The 26,961-nt window shown below is 37.6% G+C and overlaps 2 protein-coding genes across 8 annotated transcripts in view; one reads left to right on the top strand and one right to left on the bottom strand.

Annotated features, from left to right (window-relative positions):
- LOC134169720 (sodium channel protein type 2 subunit alpha) overlaps window positions 1-12,237 on the bottom strand; it is a gene marked incomplete at its 3' end in the record, with an annotated part of 76,844 nt that extends 64,607 nt beyond the window's left edge. The window contains exon 1 of the mRNA XM_062630515.1: window positions 11,979-12,237. The remainder of the gene's footprint in view (window positions 1-11,978) is intronic.
- Window positions 12,238-21,429: 9,192 nt separating this feature from the next.
- LOC134169716 (sodium channel protein type 2 subunit alpha-like) overlaps window positions 21,430-26,961 on the top strand; it is a 75,620-nt gene continuing 70,088 nt past the window's right edge. For all 7 annotated transcript variants that reach the window (XM_062630507.1, XM_062630505.1, XM_062630506.1 and 4 more), the window contains exon 1: window positions 21,430-21,682. The gene's annotated coding sequence lies outside the window, so the exon portion shown is untranslated. The remainder of the gene's footprint in view (window positions 21,683-26,961) is intronic.

Genomic DNA, 26,961 nt, shown 5'->3' with positions numbered 1-26,961 from the left:
CTGTCTGCTTCAGCAAGACCTGGCCAAACGGGAGGAGCGGGAGTGACGGGAAAGAGCAGGCATCTAGCGTAGGGTAGATAGCAGCGGGGTTACAGACAGGCGGCACTGGGAGAGGGGCGTGCTGTGGGAAGGGGCTTCAGTCCGCGGGGATAAGATGGATCCGCCTTTCAGTCACCAGCGAGGAACAGCTGAGGCCCTGCGCCAGCCCCACGTGAGGCCCCCCTGCCCCTGGAGCTGAGCGGGGATAGTGCCGCATCCAAGCTTTACACCAAGGCTGGAAGCAACTGGGGATTGTCATTCTTCCCTTCTGTTGCATTTGTTTACTGTCTGTATGGGATGCAGATAGTCATGCTGCTTACTGGGTACAGGCAGCCAATTCCCCTTCTTCGGGGGGGGGGGGGGGAGTCCTGTTTCGGGGTTTTTTATTATTGGTTTGTTGGGGGGTTTAATAGGAAAATGGTGACTGTAAAACCGTAGAAAGACACATGGGGAATGGGGTGCTGGAGCAGTTTTTACATCATCTCCACTATTAAAAGATGCAGCCCTTATTCCAAGCTGTAGGTATGTTTTTAAGAAGAAATAGCCTCCTCCACCACATACCAAATAAACCAAGGTTTAGTATATGTGAAAGAGCATTAAGAGGTATGTATGTAATTTGTCACTCTGCAAAATAAAGAGAATCTGAATCTAAATGGAGTATTCTCTAAATAGGCCTGCAATTGAAAAGAGAGTTTATTAGTGACAAACTTATTTCTAAAACCAAAACCAATAGACACAGGAAGCGTGAGGACCACCCGACATGGGGCAACAAACATCTCTGTGGATACCATACAAGAATTTTCCATCTGGGAACTGCTCTGTTGCTGACAGGCTCCTTTGCAGCTGCCCAGCACCAGCTGCTGAGGGGATCCTGCAGGAGTTAATGCAGCTTGAAAGAAGCAGTAACTCCCTGGATACCCATCAGCCTCCAAGGGCAGGATGCCACAGACTCTGTTTCCTTATCAGCCCTACTCATGCTCCTACCTGACTATCCTACTATGTGGCTGCATCTGGAAACATATCAAGGTCTCCAAAACAGATAGAAATAGCAAACAGGCAATTAAAAAGCACAACTCCCTTCCCCACACATGGTCTCCACCAGATTCCCTTTGCCACTGGAATGGAAGAGTTGGCATTTTTTCAGGAAATTGCCACTGCAGTCAAGCAAAAAGCAAAGTGATTTCAGTGATTCTGGAAATTAAGTCATGGATGAGGTGCTGTATCTGCTTTTAAAGTATGTTTTAGTCTTACGATGGTTTATGTGTTAGCAGTTGTTAGTATATCCTTAGGGATAGAATGCAGATGGGTCCAAGCCAGCTACTAGTTACAGGTTGTCATGTTTTGTGATAATTACAGATGGGGCAGGCAGTACTGTTTATTACTGAGATGCCTGACCTGTCCTCTTTTCCTTTTATTTCTACCCCTGCCTCCTTCCCTTTCCTTGCTTGATTATGCCAAACTTGAAGTGCCAGGGCTAAAATTTTCCATTTTTGCCTCAGGCTGATTTTTGCAGGGAAGCTTCAGCTCAAATGATGCAACCATTTCCAAGAAAAAATGATGTATATGTATTTGTCTTTAGAATTTTATAGCTGCTATTTTTCCAAGCATGAAGTCTTGCAGAACTTTTTTTGCAGAGCAGCATTCTGAATTTTGGACTTTTCTGTTGGAGTGGTGTCTATGATTCTTGCCTAGAGTTGGAAAATTGTGAACGGTCAGTTTTCACATATTCAGAAGAACACCCCAGAGGTTTAAAGGTGTGAATTCCAGAAATAATGCTTTTCCTGTTAATGTTTCAGTGTCCAGCTGATGGCATTTACCTGCAGCTGAAGTCTGTGTTTTTGTGGACTGCCGACCTAAGAGTGGGAATGATTTCGTCTTTGTGTTATGATCCTATACATTGGTTTAAAAAAAAACCCCAAAACCTACAGAGGGAAATACAGAAGGAAAAGAGGGAAGGTAGGGAGAAAGGGAGACATATCTCGGATTGAAGAAAAAACCTCCAGGGAGACTATATGTGAGAGAACTGTCTGCTTGGATAAAGAGAATGACTCAAAGTTAGCTGTAGTAGTGCTGGAGGCTGTTTGGAGAGACACTAAAAGATCAAAGAAAGACTTGTAGATTTTTATGGCCAAGAAAATCACCTAGGTTGATCAATTTGACCTCATAGGAGACTGGGCTGGGAAAAAGTGAAGGAAAAGGGAAGAGAGGTAGGAGGGAGTCAGTATAATGGCAGATGTTGAAACAGGACAAAACAGTAAAGCTTGGACTTAGTGGGCAAGAGAGGAATAAAAAGCTGAGATAACTGGACTGGAATTAGTTGGAAGGATGGACAATAAAATCTGAAAATGAGTTTAAAGATGACAAGTTCAAGGTCTAACGTATATGTAAACACACCTTCAACAGCTCCTGATCGTTCTTATGAGTAGCAGTATGGTCACCCTAAAATCGTGTACAAATACTCCAATAAAAACAATTTATTGCCGCGGGAAAGGGGACTCGAATGACAGCATATGTTAAATTGAGATCTGCCTGCCTTTTGGTCCATTTGTCAGTAGATAACTATAATCCAGCATTTACTGCCTTCTGTAGTACACAATATGAGTGAGCTCTTAAAAGCAGTGAGATTTGTCTTGGAGGAGACGTCCTTTTCACTGGTGCTGCACATGGACTGGGAGAAATGACTAGTGGGAAGAGGAAAAAGGAAAATAACTACATGGGCAAAACATACTGTCCTATGTGTAAGGCCAGAATTCTATTTTGGAGAACTGGATGTCACCTCTGCCTGTATCATGAGCAGGATTCACCTTCCCTGGCATCAGATGTCTGTATCTGTAGGCATCCACATCTAAGCTAGTGTGAACTCCTTTCATACTCACTGGAGAAAAATGGGTCCATTAAAAGTCAATTCTTCTGACCTATTTTAGGTACCTAGCTTAAGATGAGGCAAGTTGTGCCCTTGAAGTGCCTGTTTCTCTCCACTGACAATAAAGGGAGAGAGATGAGATGACTCCTACTCAGTACTCCAATATGATGGCAGGCAATTCACTCAATTCAGTTGCACAATTCACTCAAATTTGTAGGTGGCTACGAATCGTATGTCTGATTTCTAGAATGTAAAGACAGTCTTAATTCAGTGTCCCACAACTGACTGCTCAGCTCTGCCACTGACTAACATTTTTAATGCAGTTTTTTAAATGTAAACTATTTAGTGGAACCCTGTACTTCCAAGTCTCTTTATTAAATATCAGGCACTTCTTCTGCACCTATTAACATTATTCTAATTCTACATTTTGAAAAACAGAACCATGTGTACTTTTGAAAACAGAATAACATAGTAAAATACATGTAGTTTGCGTACTGATACACATTAACAGAGGCAGGGTGAGAAATGAATATTCTTGTTGTAGTACTTAGCATATATATTAGTTACTGTACTTTTAATAGTTATGTCTGGAGTTTTGCCAACTGTCCAGAACTTCACACTACAGGTATCTCTGTAACTGCGTAAGTATGTCTTTTAAATGAAGATGTCACAGTGTGAGGCTGATAAGGGTGGTTGTATATTCAAAGTTTGGCAACCAAAAAGGAAATATTAAACCAAACAGCATAAAATTAAATTCCATGATGAGTAATACAGTTGGTGACTTGCAGAACACGGCTGAGTGGTTATATAGCATTTCTCAGACCATTATACAGGAAACACCAGAAAACAAGTGCTACAGCTTCAACCCCCCAGCCTCCCATGCAGAGGAAGGCAGCAAGATCACCGCTACTCCCTGGTGACATGACCAGCATGTTTGTTTCTCTGGGTAATGAAAAGCTCAGTCAGATATATGACATTAGGAAGCATTAAACAACTCTCTATTAAATTCAGAAGATTATTTTTTTATCTGAAAGAAAACCAAGAAGTTAATTGGCCCAAAATTAAATAGAAATGCCATTAAACCCCCTGCCCCTGAAACAGCTTGCCAGGCCTGGTTTCTGTTTGCCTTTTATAGTGTCCTGATAACCTGACTGTCATATCAAGACATTAATTGAGAATCTTCTGAACACTGTAAAAAAATATTTATGGATCAAGTTATCCTGAGGGACAGAGTGCATATGGCAGATGTGCAGTTAAGTAAGAGCAGAAAGGTGATATCACTATTCCATCAAGAAAGTTGAAAGGCCTAAGGGAGCAATGCATATTCATAAATTTAGGATCAGAGGAGATTTTTACGAGTGTTTATTCTGACATTCTGCACAGTATGGCTCATAACAGTCCCCTGAGTTAATATGAGCATCAACTGGGACACACCAAATTCATGAGAATCAAATAGTAAGTTGCTTACTGGAATATTATTATTGCAATAAAATAGGTGCCTTCTTTTATACTTAGACATTACTTTCCTGGCTACTGAAGTTAAGAAAACTTCTGTGCCACTTCTCCTTTTAAGTATAGGAACGTCCCAGAAATGAAAAGCTAAACAGTTACACCATATATCTGCCCCAAACTAATCTATTTTAGCTTCTCATTTTATTCATAAGAGGGGAAACACATAATGAAAGAAACTACAGATAACCAACAGCTGTGAGGTTCAGCCACTGTCTTTAAAAAAGCAGATTCAGTTTCAAGGTAACTTTTTTTAAAAAAAAGGAGGGGAGGCTTGTTCATGGCAGTTTCATAACTATGGGGAAAAGAAGGATCGCTCAGGATAATCTACAAAAGCCTGGGCTAAAATACAACTGCAGCCCGTTATAGTTGGGTGGCTCAGAACTGAGATTTGTTCAGTGGCGTTTGACAATCTACTCCAGATCGAAATAATTTCCTAAGTGTAAATTTTCTCTGAGTGTATTCCATTTGCATTTGTTGGTACATGTGAATAAATCAAGGGAGCAGATGTTGAAAACCTCTTCAGGAGAGTTTTTCCTTTCCCACTGTGTTTGAGCCAGCAAAATGGGTTCTGATTAGAGGGAATACAGGAGCTCCCCAAAGAGTTCTTACAAGCCTTCCTTGCTCACAGCATCACCTGCGACCTGGTGCTGTACCACTGTAAAGAGATGTTTCCACTGTAGCCATGCACACCATGCTGCTCACCTCCATACCGGAACATGGATACATATTTCAATATTTGCTTTACAATGGAGTCTTGAACTTTTTGTATGAATTGTATGAATTGAATTTGTGTACCCTCCTAAAATTCCTCTTCCTCCCCCTCCCCTTTGATTATTCCCCCCCAGTCAATCGCTGTTCTCTAGATTCTCGGGATATTTCCTTTCCTTAGCACAGTTTCAGATCTGTTTCCCCATCTTCACAATATTTGTACCAGCTCATTCAATTTCTACATCATATCCATCATCTTTCTCACTAAGGACAGATTTTTTTGAGAATGTGTGAATCCTTAAACTAATTTGGAAGTGAGGTCAGTACTGAGAAAAGCTGTATAATCCCTTTCCCAGCAATGGAGAATGCTTCTGTGTTCCCAGCCTCTGCAACTCCACAGTGCAAGATATCAGCCTGTGTAACAGCACCCAAGTGTCCTATATAATATTAAAGGTCACCATTTTCATACCCTGAGGCTTACATTCAAATTTAACAATTCCCCCTCCTCCCCCCCCCCCCGAAGGATGCTGGTGGAGGAGAGTAACAGATTTCTCTCTGTGCAAAGACTAGCTTGCCTTCAGCTTGTCTTTGAGGGCTGAAGCTTTGCTTGAGATCAAAGATCATGTAATTCATAAAAACTACAGCTGGCAAAAGCACAAATGTCTTTTTACAGTCACAAATGTAAAGGCTGTGGAGTGTTTTAAATGTTAACTCTAACTGAAAATATTGTAAAAAAAAAAAAATTTGAAACAATAACTCTTAAAAAATGTTCTGACTGTTGCATGTGTTTAGCCAACAACACTACAAAAGCAAACTGTTCGCAAGATGTGAAATGTTACTCTATTGAAAAGTGACTCTCATAAACGTGGCACAGTAACAGTCTCCTGCTTCCTAATCAAATTGATTTCCTTAATAACTTTAAAGATGTGCAATCTACCATTGCTACTGACGGTAAAATCGGGTGATTTTCATTTTGTCTATTAGTATTTTCCAGAAGCCAAATTAAAAAAAGTTAGCTCATCCTGCACCCTAGTATTTTCAAAGTACAGCCTCATTGCTTTGCTAGGGGAATTTTACAGTAGTAGTACCGTGGTACCTAGGAGGCTGTCTACTATCAGCACTTTTGTGGTACTTCCCATTCTACAAAATGGAAACCTGCCCCTGCACTGCAAAATCTAACCTGCGTGAATGCATTTGCCATCATGATGCTTGTGCAGCTGTCACTGACGTCTCAATCTGGAAACAATCTTGCAGTGTTTACCCTGTGTCTGTTTTCAGGTTAGCACCACTACAGATGGAAGATTTTTTTCATTCTGCCTGGTATCGGTACTTATCTTTTAGTTTCCATGGTTTCATTATTGACTCTCAGTAAAGAGAAAACACATGGAGCTCACATGCTCTACAAGTACACCTGTTATACTTTGCGATCCGACCTTGCATGCTGCAGTCCCAGTTAGAATAACCACACTAGAGATTTTCAGTGGAGAAAACTGATCTAACAAAGGTTGTCTTGCAGCCCAAGAGGTAGGATTTTCCACTGTTTTGGATTTGGTACAAATATTTAATAATAAGCAAAATACAGTAAGTGTACTCAGAGAGTACTAGTTTCATAAGAGTTGTGGTTGTACAGGCATTTGCCATACACTTCCTTATAAGCACATGGTCTGTTTAGATACCTGAGTGCTACTTCAAACTTCTTTTTGTTGTTAACTTGTTTATGGAACTCATTTTTAAACAGCAAATTCAGACTGCTGTGTCTAGGGAAAGGAAAGTTCCTTCTGACCGTGCTCTATCTGTATGCAGTTTACAGTGCATTAAACCCTGGCCATTTTTATTCTCGAACTCACAGACTGACAGATTTTTCTGCATGCATCTGACTCCATTTTGTATACATATGTGGAATCTGACTCAATATATCTGTGATTCTACCGAGACAAATGGGTGAGTCTAGAACACAGTCTATGGCTTTGAAGAACTTGAGTCAGATTCCTAATTTCAGAGTGAGTCATTTACATTCATCATCAAACGAAACTACATTGGGGTCAAAGTCTGGTGAGAATTTTGCAGTTACACTGAGGATGGTGAGATATGATGAGGATGGTACAGAAAAGAAAATGTATAAATGACACCCATTCAAACAGGAAGACTGTTTCTGCCCCACTCTAAAAGCCTGCTGGTAATAATGTAACTAAAGGAAAATTTGCACATCTATCAGAGCAATGACAGTGGTAGATGCAGAAATATTGTAGTCTTAATTTAGTTAGCTCGGTATCAGTGACCAGAAAGCTATGGAGTGACAGGTTAGCAGGCCAGATGAGTAGCCGTAATAATCAGGTGGGTTTGTTTAAAGCACATACACTGCCTTTGAAACCAAAGTACTAAGATGAGAGCTGGCTAAACCTACTGCAGTCATGCTTTTTACTGCAGGGTTGAATGGTACCCAATTTTTTTTGGTAGAAGAGCTCATTTGACATCTTCTAACTGTACACAAAAGCTGTACCTTACAACTCCATTTAAGACCAGACAAGCAGCGCCATATGGCATAAAACCCAGGGTTCTCCTGTCATATGCCAGGTTCCATGTTAGACCACGAGACGATCCCTTGCTGTACGTTCAAAACCTGGATATCCATCATCTTAAATGCGTGTGTGCTAATGTTATATGTTATCAGTTTGTGCAAGTAAGGTAACTATACACTGCATAGAGCAATTGTTATCTTACTGAACATGGCCATCTTTCTTGATGGGAGAGGCCTGCATTTTCACTGCATAATAGGAAGTACCTGTGAGGATTTCCAGAAAGATGAGTGAGAACTGACTAGCATAGCAGTTCAAGAACAATTCACCTGGCCAAAATCACATTCTGCCCACATTTAAGGGAAGCTGAGCTAAAAATCAAGAAGCAACTGCGATCACAGTTACATAAAACCTAAGAAAACTTCACACAGAAACAATCATTGAACTTAGAGATGTAAAAAAATAAGTTATTGCTGGCTTTAAAATCGTTTTTGAACTTTTTTTCTGTACAGTATGAACAGAGCTGACAGTTGTGATTCCTTAAGAGTTTCCGTCATGAGAATCTCTTCCTTATGCCTTCAGCTTTGCCAAATATTAATTGTTGAGACTGAATTTATTTATGCTGTTGGCCTCATCCTGATTCCTTTCATTAATGACACTATAAATGGTGAGATACTTCTTTCAATGAAGTTAGAAAGAAAAACTTAACTTGACAATGCAAGATCCATGTGTTCTCATGGTGCTGCTTCTTTCAGCTTGAATGCTTATAACAGAAAAAGCTTCACCATTTCATAGAAAAAGTACATTTTTAATCTGCTTATTGGGAAAAGTTTGAAAGTATTGTTTCAGTAACCTACAAGTTTAAAAAACAAAAGACAAGAACAATCTATGTTATTTCTTTTTTTTTTTTTTTAATATGAACGTTAAAAACTATTTTTGCAATTACTTAATGAGTATACTGGTAATACTGCAGCATTAAAATATATTTCCACCCATTTTTTGAGAACTTTTGATACCATCTCTTTACTCTGAATTTTGTCAAGTAGGCTGCTCAGGCAATATAAGAGTTTGCATTTTGTTGCTCCTGTTTAAATTTATTGAAATCTGGCCATTCAACACTTCTCTAAAATAATTTCTAAATATGCTCAGAAAAAGCTTCTTAGTGGCTTGCACTAAATACCTACAAAGCTGCCACGTGTTGACTGTGTTGCTGCCTAGCGTTAACAGCACCTTCATTGCTGTTGATAGCAAAAGCTGCTGAGGCATCAGATACTGAGACCAGGAAGAGGAAAAGCCCTCCTGCTGCTCCCAAACCAGTTAGAAGCAGGAATAGGAAACAACCTAATTTAAATTGAACATAAGGATAGAAATAGGAATAATAGTAGGTTCAGAAATAAGACAGCTTAAGTTGCAGGCTTGGAAACAATAGGAATTTGAACTCAATAACACAAATATAGTTGTTCAGTGTTTCTATAAATGGTCCTTTTTCAATATTTTGGTCCCAAGGAGTCTTTACTACCTATCTTCCCATGCATGCAGTGAGTACAGAATTACTAATTTCCTCCTTAGCTTTATTTATGAGTCTTATGGTATTTAGTCGTTCACAACACCATTTGCCTCCCCTTATTAACACACCTTTGAAATCAGGTACATTACTTGTCTTTTAAAGACAGTAACAGAAGAGATTCAGCCACCATTGTCAGAAATGTCTTTTAACTCAGCATTTCTGAGACTGGTATATGTCAGTGAGAGGAGAGGAGGCACAAGAAATGGATTCTTTCAAGTGGCTTCAGGAAGCCTCTAGAAAGGAGGCCTCTGGGATCCCTGTTGCCTGCTCAGCAAGCTGGGGCTGAGGGCAAAGAAAGAGGAACAAGGGGTTTTGGTGGAGGAGAGTCTGTTCCCACTCTGAGAGAGTACAGAATGAGGGCCTGCTGCTGATACACACTGTCCTTTGGAGGAGTCAGCATAAGTGTGCGTGACCTTAAAAAAATGGGGGCAACACAGTAAAAAGCTTCTTTGTGATTCTTGTGCAGCTGAGAGCTGCATGCATACGAAGGAATTACGTTTGCATTTGTTCATGCCTAGTATGATTCAAGCAGGTAGGGTATATTAGATTTCAGTGTCCTCTCTACCCCCTTGGCAGGACAGTTTAGAGGCTACTCAGGGGTAGAGTGGGAATACAGGTAGTGACCCAGCAAATCCATTCATCAAGGCCTGTGATCAATAAACTGAACAAGCAGTGCTGGCAGCATGACAGCTGCTGGGTTCTTGCTGTTGCTGCAGATTGGGTCTGCTGGTCTCTGCTGCAGAGATCTGATGCTTAGATGTGCACAGGGTACACTTCAAATAGAATAATTCAGATGAACAAAAATTTGAAGGCTTACATATCCCTTAAAATTAAGTTTCACAGAAGGTAGGGATGGCCAGCTTTCTGGGTCAACTTTCACTTGAACTTCTCTAGAAACATCGACTTCATTGCTACTGAAAGGTAACTGGATCATGCTTTGATATGGTATGGCCATTTACATGCTTGTATTTTACCAAGACTAATGTTCACAATTAATGTACTCAAAATCTGTAAGAATTCAACTTCAGATTTTCTTTTAAGGCTTGTAGCAACTTAATGGTTTTTCTTTCCATTTTTTTAAATGTAAAACTAAACCTGTAGCTTGTCTTCGAAGCTATATGCCTACTAACTGCATTTTATGAACACTGCAAAATTGCTGCTATTGAGAAAAAGTTACTCTCTCCCTGAACATTGGTGCAGTTTAAAAATCAAGAGAATGTAGCCAGATGCTTGTCCACTTGTCTGATATTAAGAATGTGAGTCATTCCATTGACATGCCTGTTGTTGAACTGGGGCCTATAGACATGAGAGCATCATTTATTTAATGCATTTGTCTCTGGAGGAAACTGCAGATCATTTGGACTTGAGTATTCATCTTTTCTCCAGATCTGTTCAAGAATGGAACACCCTTTACCATCTAGTGAAGAGATCCTCAGATGCTGTAATGCTTGAGCCAGACCCATTTATACACTGTAAACATTGATCAGAAATATACAACTAAGCAGGCAATATGCATAGATGGCAAGGATGCATGTGAGCCCTCTTAACATTTCACATGTATCTAATGAGTCATGTTAAGACAGCATCTAGCATTCAAATCTCAACAGGCGATTTTCTGTCCTTTCTCTAATCACACTAAGAATAAAGTTTACCTTTATGCAGGTGTGAAATTTTTGATTAAGTGCTTTCCTACTCACCACCTTATAATAGAAAGCAAAACGCATTTAAACTAATCACACATTCTTTTTTCCTCATGTACTGGCTACTGAGACCTTTAATCTGTGGCTGTGTAAGTCAATGCATTTCTATGTTGTTTTTCCCAACTAAATAAATTATTGCTGTAAGTAAGGTAAAAAAAAAAAAAAACAAGCAAAACAAAGCCCAAAATAAAAACCAAATGAGAAGGTCTGAAAGAAGAGTCAGGGGCTGCTGCATGAGCTTCCCACCTCCTGAGTCATTCTGCTGTCTCCCCAGTGTGTATCATGTATCCAAAAAAAAAAAAAAAAAAAAAGGAAATTTTTTTTCCATTCTCATGCAACATGGAATGATTTTTTTTTTTACAGTAAGAAAAAAAAATAAAATCATTCTTCCATATATAAAATGGTTCACAAAGCACATGTGTTTCCTATGATATTTGCAGCAGTGCAAAACCATGTTTAGTCACAGACAAGTCCTCCATTCTGTCTTCCAGAACAGGGAGAGGCTGTTTTGGGAAATGAGAGAGGGGAGAATCCTGTAAATCTCCTGTACCTCACAGAAACAAAACAATGAATTAAGGAAGTAAAGAAAGCTTCTGACTGAAGATGGCATAAAGAAGCAACAGCACATTTCTGCATTAAAACTGGGCAATCCCAGGGATGTATCTCTATGCTTTAAAATACATTCCAATTTGTATTCTGGATACAGCACCAATATAACCTCCAGTAGAAAAAGAAAACACTTGTGGATGGCCACCTCAAAACAACAGGCACAAATTACCACAATTAGGATGAAAAATACAAGCCCCAAAGTAATTCTAATGATAAGCATACAATCTTAAAGAAACACAGGAGGAGAGAACTCCAAAGAGCAACAACATTTTTGTTATTGTGCTGATATCCAATTAAATACTATGAAAAATCCATGCAGTGGTAAAGATGGCTATTATTTCCTCTCCTCTTGCTCTATTAATATTAATTGAAAACTAGGTGTGGCACCACAAGAGAGGATTCTTCATACAAAACAACAGGAATTTGTCACCTAAGCATTTTTATTAAATATCATATTGTCTTACCTGATTAAAAGAGAATTACAAATCATGGCATAAGAAATATCCAGACACTTATAGGTGATGAGTCTCCTTCTTACTGCAGGTTCACTGTCCTGGGCAAAGAAGCTTGTAAACTCTTAATTTCACTGAAATGAAAAAGGAAATAAAGAAAGAACCTCCCCATCAAAGCAACAAAGGAACCTCTGCAGTATTCTGTAGGCTCTTCTCTTGCTTCCTGTTCTGAGATTCACTCTTTGAATCCCAGCATCGATCAGAAAATTGGGGGGGGGGGAGGGAGGTGGAAAAATGAGGGGGAGGAAACAAGGAGGCAGCATATTACGTGCTGGCTCCACCTACTGGCAAGGAGATGGGCTCGGCTGGATTCTTAGCCTCCAAAACAGTTGTATTATAGTTTTTAATTGAGTATTAGCCCTTGATTATACAGCTTTAAAATGAAGTAAGTAGGTTAGGACTGATAAATGTTTAAATGTTTTTAAAAATTGGCTTGAGATTTAATCTGCACAACTTTTTTTCTGTATTGATTGTTTTAATAATGAAGCACTTGGATCCATCCGTATACAAATAATCACAGAAAGCTCGAGGTTCTGCCAGATAACATATTTTACTATGTAACAGTGCAGTATGCTTAATAATAAAGAGGTAATTCTGTATTCAGAACCCATCACTATGAAGACAGAGAAAATAAGTGTGCCTGCTTTTTTCCTCTTTGATTATTGATTCTGCAAGATATAAATTGCATTTGTAACTTCATTGAAAGCCTCGGGGGGGGGGGGGGGGGGGGGGAAGTTACATAAGAAAAAAAGAATGAATGCTTGAGTTTAGCCAGGACTGTTACGTTATTACTCAATAAAGAGCTTTTATGGTGATCTGTTTTACTTATTTCCATCCAAGACTCTCTTCTGTATTTTATATCATCTTGAAACTGCCTTTTGTACTTTGGGTACTATTACTTATGAAAGACTAATATGCAATCTGAGTGCCTCACCCAAGGTGTCTCTAGCCATGATCCCCATGATAACAATGCTTGATTTACTGAAGCATCCCTTATACTTAATAGCTGAGTGTGCCTACTTTTATCTATTTCCTTGACAGTTTTCTGTCACTTATACCTGCTCTGTCACATCAAACAGCTACCAGCCACCTGCATGCAGGACTGGCTCAAAAATTATCTGCTGTGGAGGAAAATTTCATCACACTAAACCATAAGGTTTGGGGAGGAAAATGTGCAAGAGTTATCTAGGAATGGATCTAGATGAAAGCCATGGAATTTTTAATTAGGATCCATGATCTAATGCATCACAAAAAACAGTAACATCAACACAAGGAAGTTGCTGGAGAGACTATCCCTTTCAGTAGCAACTCATATTTGTGTCAATTTAAACCATTCATTACAGTTATCACAAACCCTTGGAGGGTTTGTTCTTCAGGAAAAAGATCAATTTCCATGCTTGTTCAATCCCTACAATGGGATTCTGGACCATGAAGGAACTCCGAAGTACTAAAGTAGTTCAAGTAAAGATAATAATAGATCAACATACCTATCGTGTGAGCATGGGCTGAGTGTTTTAGAAATATTATTGTCACAAAAAATATACTCTAATTTGAACTTGATTTAATGATATTTTTGCTGTAAAATACTCTTTTATATTTAAAAAAAATGATATTCATACCTGGAAAGAGGACTTCATTGGAAGGTATAGTAATATAAAAGTCTAGTGATATGACAAGGGGGATGGCTTTAAACTGAAAGAGGGTAGATTTAGATCAGACATTAGTAAGAAATTCTTTACTATGAGGTTGATGAGACACTGGCACAGGTTGCCCAGAGAAATGGTTGCCCCACTCCTGGAGGGCAGGTTAGGTGCAGGGAAGGTGTCCCTGCCTATGGCAGGGGTTTGGAACGGGATGATCTTTAAGGTCCCTTGCAACCCAAACCGTTTTGTGATTCTATGATTCTACAGCCAGTTTTTACACTACCGAGGGCGGTGGGCTCTGTCCATGGTGCTGAAGCGCATAGCGGCGTCCCACGGAGACTTGGCACTTCAAAATGCCCGGAGAGCAACGTGGGTGTAACTTGAAATACTGTTGAATATACTTTAACAAATTTGTATACATATGGAAATGCACCATGGATGGATACAGGCCTACTATCAGCATAAACTGGTGAAGCTGATATTCTAAAGCCTACTTCCACTAAAGCTTTCACTGAATTTACTTTTCACAAAACGATCATTTCACCAGAATACCTAACATTAAAGTTTTGAATATTAATTTAACCTACTTCAGAAAGCAAACAAGAATTTCTAAGCTTTCTAAAAAAAAAAAAAAAATCCAACCAGAAAAAAAAAAAAAAAACACACCCCAAAGATCATTTGAATTAATAAAATCTCAAGAGTTAAAAATGAGATAGAAGTGTTTCAAGAGATTTGGAGATTGTATGACTATTACTTTTAACAACACTAATATAAAATTCTTAGCTGTAGAATAACCATCTAATTAAAGGAATACTGGGAAGAAACATGGATTTCAGCTTCATTATAAATACTATTTTCTCTCTCCCGAACTCTGAGAAACTTTTATTTTTTAATATATTCTGTAATCTTAATCCTTCCACAGTCTATTACTTTCTCACTTTTTTTTTTTTAATTTGTGACAATTACATAATAATGGCAAAACTTGTTGGCAAAGATAGCTTTGCTTTTCTATATCCCCTGTGAAGAGTACAGTGATAATGAAAGATGATGGTAGTATCTCACATACACCATAATAAAAATGCCACAAGAACTCAAAGACAATAAAAAATTAACCGTTGAAATTCACAGGAATTTTCTATTTTCTTAGAAAACCTGGATTTGTCAGTTGTACAAACTCTCCCAGTTACACATTTGTGAGAAAATAAATTTTTTTTTCTATGAAAAATTCAGAAAAGCACTGTGAGAATCACAAATTCCAGTAAAACTCTCAGAACTGATTCTAAATCTATTAAAGCTCTCCAGCAACAGTTACAAACATGGTATATTCTTGGTTTTATAAATCCATATTAGTAGTAACTACATAGGAATGAAAATAAAAATCCATTGAACAAATCTAGTTTTCTGATCTTTTTCAAGTGTCTTAAAACTAAGATAGCTGGAAGACTCTTTCTGCTTATTCAACCATGCTGATAGAGCTCGTTTCTACCAGAAATTTCTCTTTGCCTCTCAGAGCATGGCTAACAGACATCTGCATAAAAAATACCCATTCTATTAAATCATGCAAAAACATTTGCCCAGAAGAGATGGAGTAAAAGGTCAAACTCCAGTTTCCACAGCACATGGGATGTTAAGCCTAAGGAGCAATGCCAGTAGCTATTCTGGCCAACCGACACTTATCGACGCCTGTCCTTTACATGCCTCAAAGACATAGCTATTTCACATATTTAGAACCCTTACTTTTCCTTTTTTTCTCTTGTTTGTCCATAAATCTATCCCTTCCACTTGGGGGCTGGAGCACCTCCCATATAAAGACAGGCTGAGAAAGTTGGGGCTGTACTGGCAATGCTCCAGGTGAGGTCTCACAAGAGCAGAGTAGAGGGGCAAGATCACCTCCTTTGACCTGCTGGTCATGCTGCTTTTGATGCAGCCCAGGATACGGTTGGCTTTCTGGGCTGCAAGTGCACACTGCTGGCTCATGTTCATTTTCTCATCGACCAACACCCCTAAGCCCTTCTTCGCAGGGCTGCTCTGTATCTCTTCTCTGCCCAACCTGTAGCTGTGCCTGGGATTGCTCCAACCCAGGTGTAGGACCTTGCACTTGGCATGGTTAAACTTCATGAAGTTGGCATCAGCCCACCAGTTTTTTACCTCCACCTTAGAAGGAAGACAGCTTTGGAACTTAAAAGATTTCTGAACATATTTCTAAGTAATGAAAACTATTTGGTCTTGATAATTACTTTAGAAGAAGAGAATATTTTAAATCATGTTCAAAATATCTTCAAAATGTAAAGCCAGTCATTTCTTGGCTGCCGGGGGCTAACCCTGAAGTCACTTTTAATGACCAATGGGGAAGACAGATTTGAAAAGGAATGCGTACAAAAGTTTTTGGAAGGATCTATCCCTTTCATTTTTGCTCTCTGAGACATTAGTATGCCTATAGTCAGAACCATTAAGTCATTAACTAGTGCTTACTTCACGATTCAGTGCACCAAACAGTTGAAATGTTCTGTATCTGTATCTGCTGGAAGCAGATCAAGGTAAAGTTATTTTTCCTTAACATATTAGAGTCTATTGTTTGAAATTTTGTATCATCTCTCTCAGTGTAGTATATTTTCACGATTTGATTATAAAGGTACTATTTTTAGTGCAGATAACTGCTAGGCATACTGTGAGATGCAGAAAAATTTTCTAATGCAAACTCAACTTGGCAAGCATATATTGTTAAACAGAGCAATTCTTCTAGGCATTCCAGCTTTTAAAGACTACCAAATAAATAAATCATAACTTGAGGTTTGCTTAACAAAACCTCCCCTCTCTCCAAGTGATGATTACCTTTCATCTGACCAATTAAACCACATGACTCAGTAGCAATAAATGGAATGAAAACATATGAATGCAATCTCTCTGTTTATAGGTGTCCTGGGAGAACATTATTAGATTTTGTTACTAGCTCTGAGAGCACTACTGCACTTGTTGCTGAGGTATCATTTAATTCATTTGTCCACCTCTTAAAATCTATCTGAAGTTGTATTTATTCACTCTGAAATTGCTTGCTTGCATATCCTCTTTGTTTATTGGTCTGGTCATATACATATAGTAGCTTCTTTTGAACATAGTATGTGTCCTGTGAATATATAGCGCCTAAAATAATAGCTTCCTAGTCCTGGCTGGCTTCTTTGGACATTACAAGGAAAATTAAAATACTTCTTTAGCCTTGTTCTTTACAGCATGTCTGGCTAAGAAAATTAGTTTATTATATACCCCTTTCTGAAGTCAGGAATTATTATCTTACTTTCATAAGTGAGGAACTGAGATACAAACGTATGTTGTGTTCAGGAAGTTACACAAGAAGCTTGCAAGCCTTAGGTACTTAATTCTTATTATCTGAGTCAGCACCTGCTCCCTGCTCTAGCTCTTATTACTCACATAAATATCTAGTGTTTTTCAGGATCCTCCTAAACTATTGGCTTGTCTATCTCTAAGTTCTTAAGGTATATTATATGTCATGCAAAAAAGTATTTCCTTATGCATTAGTTGCTTTCTATGACTCTCCTGTGTTGTGCCAAAATAGACATTGAAGCACGATTAACAAGATTAGGAGGAACGCTGCTTCTAGCACTCAGAAATTCCTAAACTTCTGAGGTGGCAGCAGATGCTGTGCCTACTACATTCTAGAGAATAGAAACATCTAGCACATATATGAGGGGAAAGCTACATCTTTCCTAATAACCTATGAATCTTTTCACCAGCTCTCTTGCTAAGTAGTTAACAATGCCCGGTGAAGTTGTTGTGGGGCTCCTGCAACCAACTAGGCCCACCTCTTGCTCCAGCATCACTGTCATTAGAAAAAAAAATGTTTTTTTTCACCATTTATTTTATCATCATCTGCTGCTAATGATCTTAAACTTAGAAACCTGTGACACTGGGAACTGTTAGACCACTGACTAAACACATATGAGTCTCACATGATGATCTGATTTATTCAAAACATAGGTACACAAGATCCTTACTCTTTCTACATATATATATATATATGTATATATATATACACAAAGTATGAACATATATATATAGTTTATATATCATGTGAGTATTTTATGACATCTCTAAGGTGAGATTGTTGTGTACATTTTGCTCAGCTCATAATTTATAATTGTGATTGTAGTCATGTGAATGACAGGCAAGTTGCATCTAGAGGTCAATATTTGGACACATACAGAAGGTGGTCGGGGTGGTTTGTCCTTTGAGATGTATTTTAATTCATTTTTACTAAACATTTGGAATTACTGGGACAAAAGCCATTTGTGTATGGCCTTCGTATTGTTTTCAACGAGTAGGAGGGGTCTAAACTATTATTTAATAACATTAATGTTAAAACAATTTTGCTATAACTGAAAGCTACAACCATTAACATACAGATTGCTGATCACGTATCTTTTTTGTGACATTATTATGTGTATCTTATAGCAGATAATTTTTCAGATAGTATGCTCCGTGGCCTGTTAAAATATCTAACCATCAAAGGCTTCAGTTATTATGAAGTCCTTATACTTTTCTGCGATCCTCTACAGAGAGAATTTTGTGATATTACTGATGATACAGGGAAGACATGGACTTTACACATACCCTCAGGCCCTTCTTTACCCCAAGAAGTTCTGCAGTTCTGTATCATTTGACTGCTTGCCATATTTGCATTTTCTATCTCAGATTTGAAATTCTACATGAATAACCCACAAGTTTTTGAATAAAAAGAAAGTGTAGAAACTTTTGCAAGTTGCCACTGATCTTCCTTAAATGTTAGACCAGATTCTTCTATTGCAATTGAGTGTACTGCCTTCCCTAAATTTTGCTTATCACCCTATGAGGCAGTCAAATAAAAATAGATTCTCAAGTAAAAGTACAGTTTTTAAGCTGAAAAGCCACTATGTCAGGTCCGTGGCTTGTAAATATGCATTAGTAACACTGGTATAAAATTTATTACAAGCAATTTTTTCATTCCTCACTCTAGAGACAAAAGGGAGGAAAAAAGAAAGAAACCAAAGGTTTATACTCTTATATCAGCCAGTCTTGAACTTGAATTAAAGTCAGATCCATCAGACTTAGCTAAATACTGCGTTAGGTCACTTTCATAGGCTAATACAGATAAACAGTTGAAGGAATAGATATGACAGAGTGTCATATTTTGCTGCCTTTAAATACATGTTAATGTTCACAAAAGTGCCTGAGAATTACTAACGAGAATTATTGTCCAAAAATAATGGTATTAACCAAACAAAATACTTGATGCTGAAACAAGCATTGCTGAGAAGTTACATGTGAGCTATGTACAGGACTTGCCTTTATATTATGAGTCCTCATACAAGGCCTGCATTCATTGATGTTTAACACTTCAAAATCATTTTTCTCTTTCTTCAACATTTCTGTTTCAGCTGTTTAGTTAAAAGTGACTGAATAGCTTTGCATTTATTCACTCATTACTGAGAGCATAACTGCACCTGGGGCAGGATTCCCAGACAAATGGATTATTTAAAAATGTCAAGGCTTTTCAAGTTATATTTTTAAATGCAATTTCAGAAATGAACTTTCAGTGATGATTCAGTAAAAGTTATACTAATAATTTGGATCGAAACAAGTGCCAGGCTGGCGTTGTTATAAATTACTTTTGTCAAAGCAGTCTATTTGTAGTTGTCTTTTGAATGACCTCTTCTGATTTTCATATCTGTCAGTTGACTGTTCAGTGGGATCTAGTGAGGCAGAGGAAAGGAGGGAGAGGGATTTTGTACACATGAGCATGTACACATTTGATATACATGGTATTTACCGCATATATCTTTCTTACATTTCCAGACGAAACAGATTCAACATGTATAACCTACCCTTAGCTACAGTATTATGAGATGATGCTTACATTTGGACTATGACATAAAGACCTCCTGAAGAAAACTTCCAAAGACCACTAAGAAAAATTTTTAAGATTAAAATAATAGTAAGAAAAATAAATGTAGCATATAAGCAAGTGAAAGTCCTATCCAAGGACGTGATTTGATTTTCAAAACACAATTCAGTTGCAAAACAATGTTCCTAAGCAGTTTAAAATCAAGGCACCAGCCTCTGTTTATTCTTGGGTTAGCTAAATTAACATAATCCTATGAAAGCAAACCCAATGCTCTAGAGACAATGCACATTTTTTTATTAAAAATAAATTCCTTCTTAACTTCCTCAAGTTTGAAAATGTAAATATTAAAATAAAAGAGAGAACAAATCTTTCTTTTTTTCCCTTAAAAAACTGTGCTATATGTTCACACCCACAAAGTCTCTTTGAAATAAAAAGGAGGGATTTTCTTGTACAGTGTGATCAGGATTGTCCTCATGTGCTCTGGTTCTACAAAAACAAACAAGGGAAGTAATGCAGCTGCATTTGCAATGTGGGAGCTCATCTCTTTTTCTTAATATACAGAGATTATCTGTACATACAGAATGCATACATTTGAAAACTTATTTCTGTTTGCTGTTATTAGCCAAATTCAGGAATTTGGTATTTGTATCTGTCAAGCATGCAGAAAACTTAACTGAAATTAAAAGGACTACTAACAAATTGACAGAAATGTTTAAGGATTGTAGTTTAAGTATGCTAATTTAAATAGGGATATCTCTATGATACTGGAGAAAAAAGACATCATCTGTATGCAGTTGTCACCACTGCTGCTGCTTTGTGTAGTTGTGATTTGGTGGCGGCCTTCAGGCTGGATATGTGATGGCTGCCCTGGAGTCCTCGCATCCAAAACAATGTATGTGACTGGTAGGACAGAGAATGGGGCTCTCTCTAGACACTACTGAAGAGCTACTGACAGAAAATACAGACTACCAAAGAGTAAAATATTCATTGTCTCCTATACTCTTTCTTCTTGTTGTGTGCAATAATGTTTGTTCATTAAATCCCACATGACTGAACAAAGTCAGTAGGTTGATTTTAAATTGGTTGGGAACTGTAGTGATCTCTAACCCAAGGCTATGAGTCAATACATTACACACACTTGCTGACATTGCTCAGCATTTCTACAGATACAATACTCCTCAAACTGACATGCAGGACAAAATATGTTGCCTGAAGCACGTTATTCACTCAATGTTGTTGCCCATGGACCAGGCAATGTTGGAGCCAGTGCTCTAGTAATTCTTCCCAGGATGGCTAGAGGAATCCTAGGTAAGCACATGCCCAGGAATGCTGTCTAAGGAAAGACTTTGAGCTATGTTTTTTACATAAGCATACTACATTTTACACACATAAAAGAAATTAACATAATGCCAAAAATGCATAGTAGTATTTAATGGATAACACAGTATCAAGATGCAAGTTCAGCATACACAAGTTAGGGGTGCAGTCAGTGTCTGTGCTCTGGTATTTACACAGTCCTCTCTTCCCACGGATTTTTAAAGGAAACAGCACATTTCAAACTAAATTCTCTGCTGAATGCATATAGACATCTGGCTTTAAATTTAATTATTTTAAGAAAAAATCTTTAAAATGGTGATCCAATAGTCAGTGTGGGTTTGTGGGCTGCTCTGCTGCTTGCTCGGAGGAACTTACTACACGGGAACTGGTGGATGTGTAGGTCAGAACAAACGGATAAAGGCGCCTCAGAAACTGATGTATTGTACGCTTTGATTCATTATCTTTACCAGTAGGTGGAGCTGCCACGTTAGGTGCTGCGTTTTTTTCACTTCTGCTCCCCCTCCATTCCCCCACCCTTCACCCCCTCCTTCTCCTAATAAGCTGTTTTCTGATATATGTTGGGTACCATAGAGTGAGACTGAGAACAGGAAGCGGAGGCAGAATCAGGGAGGATTCTGGAAAGGTCTCTGTGTTTTCTTTTTCACTGAGAATACAGAAATTATAAATAATTAGTAAAGCTTTGTGGATGGAAATCTGGACTATTTCAGGAGGAGACATATATTATCACATTATTTTTGGATGCTTGGCGTTGCAGTGATTTGTCATTCTCTTTCAATCAGGTAAGCTGGCAAAACATTTCATTGTAGCCATAATAAATCTTAGCAATATGATCTTTCCCACATTTTGGAATCAGATTTTACCCTCTGGTCTGCTGTTAAGGTAAAGCCAAAGATGAAATGGGGAATTCAAAGCCATTTTGTACTGTCTGATTGTGATAATGGTGTGATTTTTTTTTCATTTAAACTCGTTAAATCTGGTATCTGGCCTTGTACTCTTAATGTGATGTTATGATGCAGTAGTCTTACTCTCAAAATCAGATCATTTTGTAATCAAGGTATACTAAATTAATTCCTAGCATTTTACAGAAGTGACCTTGTTTCCTAGTAAGAAAAATCTGGTAATATTCAGGCTCAGGAACAGCAGGTCTCATAAGATTCTGATGATCCAGAAATAAAATCTATGTGGTTTGTTACTGCTATTTTCAATATATATATTGTATTTGAAGAAATTCTCTTACTGGCTGGATTTTGTAGAAGATCTATAAGGGATTTTTTTCTTTCTGTGCCATTTTTTTGCACTGCTGCGTGTCTGTGTGTATGAGAGAATGGGCTCACCAACTGTTAATTAATCAGAGGTCCACACTGATGATACAGTTAAAATTTTGTCTGTAACATTACTGTCTTAAGTAATATATGCTTCTTAGTAGGAACATTTGAAGAAATCAGCACAAGAATTATTATAATTCTTCATGTTATTGTCCATTTATCTATTGTCTCATTCATTGATATCAGTAATAATTAAAGCTGTCAGTTATTGAAGGTAAAAGGAAAATGTCAATTGAAGATCACTTTGATACGTGAATTCTGTTTTCAGTAGTGATTCTACTAGTGATTAAAACTATATGTGTTATCATAGTATCAATTTAGGAATTATTTCCAAGAGAAAACAGTAGAAATAAAAAAATGCCAAAAAAATAGGGAGTGCACTGTTTACAAATCACATCTCGATCCATATAAGAAAAAGAGAGCAGGATTGGCTCTCAGGTGGTACTCAGAGTAGCAAGTGAGGCCTGTACCTGAAGTAGGTATATTAAAGGGTAAGGTTTTTAATTTGTATTTTTTACAGTTCCAAATCAATGTGTCTGTGATGTCCGTGTATAACTTCAAAATAATTAATAATAATGATCGTGTTTGTTTTTAAATATACCATGTTTGTGCTTTCCTAATTGATTTGTCAAGAAAACAGTTTCAGACTTTTTAATTCTAACAGTTTAATATTTAATTTTTGCTCTCTTGCACATCTCCATTTTGTGAGGAAAGATTGTTAAAGTCTAGAACGTGAGTTGCTGCAGTAATCTGAAGCCTCACAGCACCTGTTAAACAGATATGTTGTTTATTAGGCTTGATATTTATAGAAGTGATGCTTGTGTTGTTAGCCTATGTTTTTTCCTCTAATGAGCAGAAGAGCCCATACTGATTTTCTTTGCTGTGCCAATTAAGCTCAGCATTGTAAAGTTCTGTTTAGCTAATGCTAGATGCAAGCAGAGGTAAAGACTTTTTCGTTGGAGAACATTAAACAATTCCCCTGTGCCCTCTCAGATTCTGTTGGAGTGGTAGTTTGGTCATTTCCATTTATTATCAAGTAACCTGGAGTGGAGAGGGATGAAGGGAAAGGAGAAAGGGTAGAAAGTATGGGGATTTAAATCAATATCGTGACAACACATCTTGTGTTTTCACCTCTTTTTCTTCATCAGATAGCATTACGTGAGTTAATTTGTACCTTATGAAGATTAGGCACGGAGATAAATTTATTTGCCTTCAGAAGAATAAGGATTTTAGAAGCAAAAAAGGATGGTGAGATGTAAGATGGAACTTTCTGACTGGTGCTCTGACTGGTTCATTTCCTTCTGCTGCTCACATTCTCAGCCCTGTACAATTTGTTATGTGTATGCTATGTATCAATTACATTGCTGGAGTCCCACAGCTTTTGGTGGATCAGAGACGAGCAGATACTAGCTCTTTGTAGAAGGGAGGAAAGGTATGACCTTGTTCTCTAAAGAGAAAATCCTGGCTCTTCTTACCCATATGTTGTTCTTGCCAAAAGGTGACAAATGAAAAAATTGCTTGAACTCTGCCTGATTTAAACCTATTAAGGAAATAAATGCAACTTTCTGATATTTTAGTACTGTACTTGTTAAGATATCTATTTGTTGAACCCTGAGAATTACTATTGAAAATAAGTTTCAGGAAGTTACATTTACTTGTTCTTTATCAGGAAATTCTAGTTAGAAGTTAGAAACTTAACTTTCAAAAGTCTAATTAGCTTATTTGCCATTCAGTGTAACTCTTCTATTTTTTTTTTACCTTATAGCTGCTAATCAGTAATAGATACTGTTACCATTTGCAGGGAATGGGTTTTTTTCATCCTCACATGAATAAATGAAAGGTTTAAAATATCAAAATAAAATTGATGCTCACTAGCTGAGACTACTTACAGAGCAAAAGTACACACTCTGAGCTGTGGCTTTAGTGAATCTATCAAATCACATGTCAACAACCATAAAATCCATCTATAGGAAACTGCATCCCCTTCACTGGAAAGCTGCTGATACTCATTACAGATACACATTAAAGCTTTGAAGCACATTGCCAATGGCATCTCTAAGTTTGGTATTAACTGCTCTCCCATAGGACCTAGACATTGGAACAGGTATCTTACAACCAGTTCACCTGGTTTCATCAAAATTTTCTTTATGAACAACTGGAATACCTAGTATATTACTGTGATGGTGTTACTGCTTGGTTTTCCTTGTCTTATGACAGAGGGAGTAGGGGTAAGAGCAGCTCAGGCAGGGACTCTATTACTTCAAAATATAAATATAGAGTAGGAGCACCATATGCTCTTGAGTAACCGTAATGTGAGTGTATTACCACTGTAATCCCAAAAAGGAGTAAGCAAGTTAAATACTAGGTCACAGTAGTATCTGTTCCCTCATTTGTTCATTATCAATCCCAAAATTATTTCTTTCCAAAAAAAAAAAAAAGAATAAGAAAAAGCCAAAAGCACCAGCCAACTGGTGCTCTTAAACTGGTCACCAGTCTTTGTAAGGTTTTCCTACAAATAAAATACTGTTCACTTGCTCGAACAACTAAGACAAATCATGGAACATGTTTTACGGTTAAAAATGCAACTAAAATGTTAAAATTTAATTAAAGAGCTTAAGCTTCTATGAAGCTTTTTCACATGTAAAAACTTTGAGGAAAAGGTTATTTATGCTCAGATTAATTATATGTCTAGTTATTAATTCTTTATTGCTATTGATTTCTCTACCGAGTAGTTCTACTTAGGCTAGTATAATCATAGAGCTGCCATGTGCACAGGTCCCTTTTTCAACCTGGAATTTGTTTTTCCTGATGCTTTTCTGGATTCCTGACTATTGGTTTGCTGGATGTCAGATATCCTTATCAAATGATCACGTTTTGAAAATGTATGTATTGACTGTGTAGTCCGTATGCAGCAAGCCTGGCCCATCCCAGATTTATCAATTGCATACGCGCTGTACTGTTGAGCTACCTGCTTAGCAAAGCTGATGTTTCACATGTGTTGTAAGTTGCTACATATGTATAGATCAGCTGAGCAGCACATAGAGCTGTGCACCATTTCCTGAATAAAAGCATGAGGAACACTAGTAAATCTGAAAGGATATCACAAATGCCAGTATGGAAAATGGCTGAGAAGAGTATCTGTACTATTGGCTCTGTGACCCCTTCAGTATACCCCAGTATAATCACTTAACAGGAAGAAGAATTCTGAAGAATTAAAATGAGCAAGGAATAAAAGGAAATTATTTGTTCAGAGGAAGAATAGTTCCCTATATATATATGTATATAGGTACATATATCTCACTATGTGGCCTGGCTACCTACTCATTGAGGAAAAAACTGCCATAATTTCTCAGAAATCATGTCCTTTCTCTGGCTGGTAGTCCTGGGTTAGAAGCAGAAATTACATGAACCCATGTAGTCTGAATTTGGGCAAACATGTCCCAGATTTTTGCCTACATTGGTTTGAGTTTCCTTGAAAGTCTGCCCTTTCTTATGTGTAGCTGTATTATCCTTTAATATTTGGACACACTAAGGAATTCCAGATTTACATTGATTAAAAATATACTCTCAGGAAACCAAAGTTCTTGGTCTAATTTTAAGTATGTCCAAATAAGTTTTCAGATATTAAATGCACTGTCTTAATAAACAACTTTCACTGCCTTTTCAAAAGCCAGTCACAGAATATAACTGTGGAACAGCACCAAGACTTTGGTACAAGAATATTTTTATCCCCTTTTGTTCATATTTGAAATATATGTGTGGCCATCTTGGAAACCTGAAGGTGAATTTGCCTCTGTTCCACAGAGGATTTTTTTTTTTTTCTCAGATGCAGTTAACATGATACCAACTTGATTTCCTTGAGTACTGAAATTTCTCTGCAGTTACTATTGTTAAGAGCATTTACTTTGAATGTGTATGTGATTGTGCAATGGTTAAGTAAAAAGGATCAAGCTGGTAGAGTATATGATTAGGATAGTAAGCCATAGGAATGACAAAACCCCATATATTTTAGAAAAGTTAACCTAACTCCACAGTGACAGTCAAAGCAAGATATTTTTCACCACAGATAAATATCTATTAGAACAGATATTTGAATGTGTTTTCTTTAGAAAAGCACTGTTTTGAGGGAAGGAATTCCCCAAATTTAAACTGTTGCAAAAAAATTGAGTTTCCTGTGATAACTTCTATGTTACAGAGGGAGAGCCCTTTTAAATGAGTGAAGGCATATGCTTTAATATGCCCTGCCAAGGAGCAAGACACATTCCACTCATCACAAACAGCTTTGAATCTTTTTCAAAAATTCTGTTTGTTTTAAAGCCCAGTCATTTGTACAACTTGTGTACAACAGATGAAAGCGAAAGTGCTAGGGTTTATGGTAGGAGAGGCAATCCATTTATGATGCTATTTGAGGTCTGAGCAGAATAAACTTCATGGCAGAAATAAGTAATCTCAAAAGGCCCCAGTAGTCCAGTGTCTGATTTAACTGAAAGAGGGCAATCCTCATACTTACTTTCATTCGGATGAAGTGTCTAAAGAAAAGCCTATCACTAATATTTAAGGCCAAAATGTTCCTATCGAGAAGCCTGGCCTGAGACACAAGTTCTGACCAAAAGCAGTATAAAAAAAGTTCAGCCTGTGTTAGGAAGGAATTTCCTCCTTCTGAGTGAATCTGTAACTGAGTATTAAAGGAGTCTTCCTGATAGTTTTTTACTAACAGCTGTTTAAGTTACTTG

This window comes from Pezoporus occidentalis, unplaced genomic scaffold (genome assembly GCF_034315485.1).
Source record: "Pezoporus occidentalis ecotype Australia unplaced genomic scaffold, CSIRO_AGI_Poc_V1 ctg354, whole genome shotgun sequence".
In the NCBI taxonomy this organism is placed as follows: domain Eukaryota; kingdom Metazoa; phylum Chordata; class Aves; order Psittaciformes; family Psittacidae; genus Pezoporus; species Pezoporus occidentalis.
This window is presented reverse-complemented; position numbering and strand designations above follow the sequence as displayed.